We start from the raw sequence: 6,419 nt of genomic DNA on the forward strand, positions 1-6,419 counted from the left end.
CGTCGCGGCGTTCTACCGGCGGTGGGAAGTGCGCACCCCGGAGACCGCGTCCGCGCACTGGCAGCCGGAACAGCCCCCCGAGAGGAGCCGTTTACCCGACGCCGCCAGCTCGGCAGTCGTCCGGAGACTGAATCCCACCGCTTTCGAGCTTCGAGGGCCCACCCGTTTTACTCTAAGCGGTTTCACGTACTCTTGAACTCTCTCTTCAAAGTTCTTTTCAACTTTCCCTCACGGTACTTGTTGACTATCGGTCTCTCGGTCGTATTTAGCCTTAGATGGAGTTTACCACCCACTTAGGGCTGCACTCTCAAGCAACCCGACTCACGGGAGGCTTCGTCCCGGGCGCGCAACGGCGGAGACGGGCCTGGCACCCACTCTGGGACAAGCCCCTGTCAGGGGGACTTGCACCGTCGCAAACTCCCGGGAACGTTGCCTCCCATACACCACATTTCCCGACCGCCTGCAAGGACGGGGGATTCGGTGCTGGGCTAGGTCCCGTTTCGCTCGCAGCTACTCGGGGAATCCCTGTTGGTTTCTTTTCCTCCGCTTAGTGATATGCTTAAATTCAGCGGGTTGTCTCGCCTGATCTGAGGTCGACACAGATATGCATTTTCTCGCGTTCGATTCCGGCGCGGTCGCGCGCGCGCGTCCTTCCCTCGTCTCCGGCCGGCACCTTCCGCCCATTCCCCGCTCTCAGTCGGCAGCACCCTCGGCGACTGCGAGCGAGACTGGAAGGCACCTCTGACCGGCGCTCGGGACGGCGCGCATTCGGTTGCGCGCGGAACACTGAACGCAGAGAGTGTGAACCCCCGACCGCCGCGGCCGAATAAATTCCCTGCCGCCTCTCTTTCCCTCGAGAGAACGACCTCGGCCTGGCGTAGGGGCATCGTCAGAGTTTTGCGTCGCCCCCGCCCCAACTGGAGTGGCCCAGTTTTTCTCGGGGCAGAGACTGCGAAGCACTTAGACCGACGGCGGACTGCGCTCGCAACGAGATCGCGTCCGTTCGACCCGTACTCGACTTCGCGCCCACTCGAGGAGGCGGTCCCTTTCCGCACAGGGTCCGGGGGACCCCTTCGTTGCCGCGCACACGGCGCGCCTCTGCGCTTTGCCGAACTGTGCTGCGCACACCGCGCTCGCGCCCGTCACCTCCCTGCACCCCGCGCGAGGTATCCCTTTTTCTCGCGCGGGCGTGCCCGGAACAGGGCGTTCCCGTCTCTGCGCTTCTCGCAGCAGTTCGGCTACTTCTCCGCGGGCCAGCAGGCAGCGCTTCGCCGCCCGTCCAAACAGCCTCGTCTCCCGTCGGACCGCTCTTTCCCTGCAGGTAATCCCTTCCTGCGGCGGTCGCTTTCTGAGGCGTGACGCTCTACGGCTAGCAGCCGCCGGCCCGCGTTACGTCAGCGCAGGGCGACCCGACTCTGCCGCTTTGCGCGCGGCTGAAGGGTTCGACCCGCTCTCCTCCTCATTCGCAAAGTCTTTCGAGGGATCTTCGGCGTTCCGTACAGAGCCGTCCTCTTTGCCGACACGGTCAAAACGAGTCGCCGGCCGCGCCATCCCCGGGCGCCGGCGCCTCTCTTGATATATGATCCGACCCTCAGACAGACGAACCCAAGGGAAGACCCAAGGGCGCAATGTGCGTTCGAAGAATCAGTGCTCAGTGTGTCCTGCAATTCACACCAAGTCTCGCAGCTGGCTGCGTTCTTCATCGACCCGAGAACCGAGTGATCCACCGCTTAGAGTCGTGCGTTTGGTTTGTTCAAATCCGTACAGTACAACCAGGGTTTTAGGCACCGGGCTTTTCCCCTGGTCTCCAGTCGCAGTTTCGACCGACGTCTTTCGCGCCTCGCAGCCGTCCGTTCGGCATGCTGCGCGTGCCTCAAAGCCAAAGCGAGCAAAGTCTCTCGAAGCTTTTGTGCGATAATGGCTTGCGCGTCACTAATAGGATGACGAGGCATTTGGCAACCACTAAGGCAGAAGTGCTGAGCCGACGCGTGACGCTCCAATTCCGGTCTTCATCAGAGGTGGGTCTTCTTGTGCCTTCTTGGGCACGCCCGCTCCGCCCGCACGGGCCTGACCGCAGAACACCTCGAAGCACCGGCGTTTGCTAGAAATATACATTCTTGGAGCTCTGTGCCACCGTCCTCACGCACCTTTCTGCGATCTGCAGCGACGCTACCCCCGGACTCCAGCAGCGGTTTTTTTTGTTGCTGTTCACACTCAACTGCTGTTCACATCTTTCAAGGCGAGTCATCACCGCCTACCGCTGCTGCACCCTTTTGTAGGGGAGGGGGTTTTCCCAACGCCCCCCGGTCCGGTCGCCCCCGGGTGCGCCATCGTGCTGCTCCCTACTCGACCATTTCGCCACATCATTGCTTCGCAAGGAGACAGGCACCGCCTAGCCGTGGCTACGCAGCGCGTACTTGGAACAAGCCGCAAAGCGGACGTTCATCAGTCTACTCCCGCAATAGGAGCCCACCGGCCACAGTGCCATGGACGGCGTTTCGGTAGCGCACCGACAGACTACTCGAAGGCTGGGAAGGACGAAGCAGCAAGAGAACCCGGCTGCCGCGAATGCGTTCAAAGTGCGGGATTATAATCCCTCGTCCTTTTCGGTCCCGGTGCCTCCTTTCGCGCCGTCGGCGCGGCGTCAGACTCCGCGCCCGCAGTGCGAGACCTTTCGCGCGCGGCCGTTCCCTGGGCCGCGCGCGTCCCGCCGCGTGCGCGTCGCGCAGAAGCGCAGTTTCCCAGCCAGCGAGCCGCGGTTCCTCTCGTACTTCGCAGCAGCCGCCGCCGTTCCCTTGGCAGCGGGCAGGCCTTTCCCTCGGCCCGCCTACCGACTGGTGGTCGCAACACGACAAAGCCAGCGAGCCGCGGTTCCTCTCGTACTTCGCAGCAGCCGCCGCCGTTCCCTTGGCAGCGGGCAGGCCTTTCCCTCGGCCCGCCTACCGACTCGTGGTCGCAACACGACAAAGCCAGCGAGCAGCGTTTCCTTTCGTACTTCGCAGCAGCCGCCGCCGTTCCCTTGGCAGCGGGCAGGCCTTTCCCTCGGCCCGCCTACCGACTCGTGGTCGCAACACGACAAAGCCAGCGAGCAGCGTTTCCTTTCGTACTTCGCAGCAGCCGCCGCCGTTCCCTTGGCAGCGGGCAGGCCTTTCCCTCGGCCCGCCTACCGACTCGTGGTCGCAACACGACAAAGCCAGCGAGCAGCGTTTCCTTTCGTACTTCGCAGCAGCCGCCGCCGTTCCCTTGGCAGCGGGCAGGCCTTTCCCTCGGCCTGCCTACCGGCTCTGTTTGCGCCTCTTCGACGGTTGTCGACAACCGAAAGCCCACCATGAGTGGTGCGTTACGCCGTTCAAACCTGCGGATACAGCCCGTCCGACTTTCCCTTGGTGACGGAGCTCCGCTGGGCGCAACAGTTTGTGCAGAGAAGCGGCTTCAGAATCTCGCAACTCCGCGGTTGAGGCCTTCCCCCGCTTATAAGTGGGGGCGGCGCCGGGTGTGACAAGCACAATCCGGTAATGATCCTTCCGCAGGTTCACCTACGGAAACCTTGTTACGACTTTTACTTCCTCTAAATGATCAAGTTTGGTCATCTTTCCAACAGACCGGCGCAACCGAAAGGCCGCGCCGGACATCGGTCCGAAGACCTCACTAAATCATTCAATCGGTAGTAGCGACGGGCGGTGTGTACAAAGGGCAGGGACGTAATCAACGCGAGCTTATGACTCGCGCTTACTGGGAATTCCTCGTTCAAGGGGAACAATTGCAAGCCCCTATCCCAATCACGAAAGAAGTTCCACGGGTTACCCAGTCTTTTCAGACAGGGATAAAGACACGCTGCTTCCTTCAGTGTAGCGCGCGTGCGGCCCCGGACATCTAAGGGCATCACAGACCTGTTATTGCTCTGTTTCGTGCGGCTAGGAGCCGCTTGTCCCTCTAAGAAGGTTGTAAGGTGCTGGGAACCCCGCACCTATTTAATAGGCTAGAGTCTCGTTCGTTATCGGAATTAACCAGACAAATCGCTCCACCAACTAAGAACGGCCATGCACCACCATCCACCGAATCAAGAAAGAGCTCTCAATCTGTCAATCCTCCCAGTGTCCGGGCCGGGTAAGTTTTCCCGTGTTGAGTCAAATTAAGCCGCAGGCTCCACTCCTGGTGGTGCCCTTCCGTCAATTCCTTTAAGTTTCAGCTTTGCAACCATACTTCCCCCGGAACCCAAATACTTTGGTTTCCCGGAAGCTGCCCGCCGAGTCATTTGAGTAACTCAGGCGGATCGCTGGTTGGCATCGTTTATGGTCAGAACTAGGGCGGTATCTGATCGCCTTCGAACCTCTGACTTTCGTTCTTGATCAAAGAAAACATTCTTGGCAAATGCTTTCGCAGTAGTTCGTCTTGCGACGGTCCAAGAATTTCACCTCTAGCGCCGCAATACGAATGCCCCCGTCTGTCCCTCTTAATCATTACCCCGTATTCCAAAAACCAACAGAACAGAAACGGGGTCTTGTTCTATTATTCCATGCAAGTTTATTCAGGCGACTCGCCTGCGTTGAGCACTCTAATTTTTTCAAAGTAAAAGCGCAGGCCACCTCGAGACGCACCAATGAAGGGCACCAAGAGAGGACCGGCATGATGTTCAGTCCGAGCCGTCGCATCGGGTAGATGCACTACTCGTCTGGAACTGAGATCCAACTACGAGCTTTTTAACCGCAGCAGCTTTAGTATACGCTATTGGAGCTGGAATTACCGCGGCTGCTGGCACCAGACTTGCCCTCCAATTGATCCTCGTTAAAGGATTTAGAGTGTACTCATTTCAATTACGGGGCCTCAAAAGAGTCCCGTATTGTTATTTTTCGTCACTACCTCCCCGTGCCGGGAGTGGGTAATTTGCGCGCCTGCTGCCTTCCTTGGATGTGGTAGCCGTTTCTCAGGCTCCCTCTCCGGAATCGAACCCTGATTCTCCGTTACCCGTAACAACCATGGTAGGCAAGTAACCTACCATCGAAAGTTGATAAGGCAGACACTTGAAAGAAACGTCGCCGGCTCATGGCCATGCGATCAGCACAAAGTTATCCAGAGTCACCACAGAGTACGGGCAGAGCCCGATGGGTCTTGGTCTAATAAAAGCGCCCGTCAGCCAAAGGCCTTCAGGCTCAATGCATGTATTAGCTCTAGAATTGCCACAGTTGTCCAAGTAGAAAGAAACGATCTAAGGAACCATAACTGATTTAATGAGCCATTCGCGGTTTCGCCTTATTTCGGCATGTACTTAGACATGCATGGCTTAATCTTTGAGACAAGCATATGATTACTGGCAGGATCAACCAGGTATGATGCATAGGCATTCCCTTTTCGCCCCAGAAGGGTGCCTCGTCGCCGCCGATAGGGCCGCCATAAACCCCCAGCGCGCGACGCATCTTTTTCGCGGCAGCTTGCGCTGCCCGTGCATCGTTCGAGCTCGCTGCGGCATCCGACCCGTAGGTACGGCAATCGCCACGCGGCAAGAGAGCACGTGTGCCTTTAGGCAAAGCATTTGTAACGCGCCCACCAGTGCGCACATCGGCCTCTAGGGCCGCAGCATTAGGCAACTGGACGGCGCTTGCTGCGTAGCCGAGACGGCCAAGCCGCCAGACGACGGGACACGCCCGCGTCTTCGGCGCGCTCGCACGGAATCGAGTCCGGGTAGCACGGAACACACCTCGTAAAACGTGGAAACAGCGTCGTCCGACAACCAGCCCCTATCGCAGACGCGGATGAGGCTGCAGACGAATGCCGTGGGGTCCGAGGGACGGGGACACGCTGGACACGAGGCCGCATATCAGACCCGGTCACGGCGCGCACACGCGGGCGCGCGCCGCCGACTGCTCCACTGGGACCCCCATATAATAGCAGCGATAAGTACCCAGACCTCCGTGGGTGAGTAAATCGCCGTACTCGTGCCACTTTCGCCGCAAGGGCCGCACAAATCGTGCGCGCTTTGCCGCGGCATCACAACGCCGCGCTTCCGCGGCGCCCCGCACGAGCCGTACTCGTGGACATAGCCGTCGGGCGAACCGCCGTACTCGAGGCGCGTTCGCCGCAAGAGCCGCTCAAATCGTGCGCGCTTTCCTGCGGCATCGCACGAAAGCGCTGCCCCGGCGCCCCGCACGAGCCGTACTCGTGGACATTGTCATCGGGCGAACCGCCGTACTCGAGGCGCGTTGGCGGCAAGACCCCCACAAATCGTGCGCGCTTTGCTGCGGCATCGCACAAAAGCGCATCCCCGGCGCCCCGCACGAGCCGTACTCGTGGACATAGCCGTCGGGCGAAGCGCCGTACTCGAGGCGCGTTCGCCGCAAGAGCCGCTCAAATCGTGCGCGCTTTCCTGCGGCATCGCACGAAAGCGCTGCCCCGGCGCCCCGCACGAGCCGTACTCGTGGACA

The 6,419-nt window shown here is 60.0% G+C and overlaps 2 non-coding genes and 1 pseudogene across 2 annotated transcripts; all 3 read right to left on the reverse strand.

Moving 5' to 3' along the window:
* LOC149324644 (large subunit ribosomal RNA) overlaps window positions 1-573 on the reverse strand; it is a 2,252-nt pseudogene extending 1,679 nt beyond the window's left edge.
* Window positions 574-1,585: 1,012 nt separating this feature from the next.
* On the reverse strand, window positions 1,586-1,738 carry LOC149324645 (5.8S ribosomal RNA). Its single transcript, XR_016286787.1, has one exon. It is a non-coding gene; the product is annotated as a 5.8S ribosomal RNA (ribosomal RNA).
* A 1,775-nt stretch (window positions 1,739-3,513) lies between these two features.
* LOC149324646 (small subunit ribosomal RNA) lies at window positions 3,514-5,328 on the reverse strand. The gene has a single exon (XR_016286727.1). It is a non-coding gene; the product is annotated as a small subunit ribosomal RNA (ribosomal RNA).
* Window positions 5,329-6,419: the final 1,091 nt, after the last annotated feature.

The sequence above is a fragment of the Amblyomma mixtum genome, unplaced genomic scaffold, assembly GCF_055824585.1.
Source record: "Amblyomma mixtum isolate Tamu unplaced genomic scaffold, ASM5582458v1 scaffold_21, whole genome shotgun sequence".
NCBI classification, from domain to species: Eukaryota; Metazoa; Arthropoda; class Arachnida; order Ixodida; family Ixodidae; genus Amblyomma; species Amblyomma mixtum.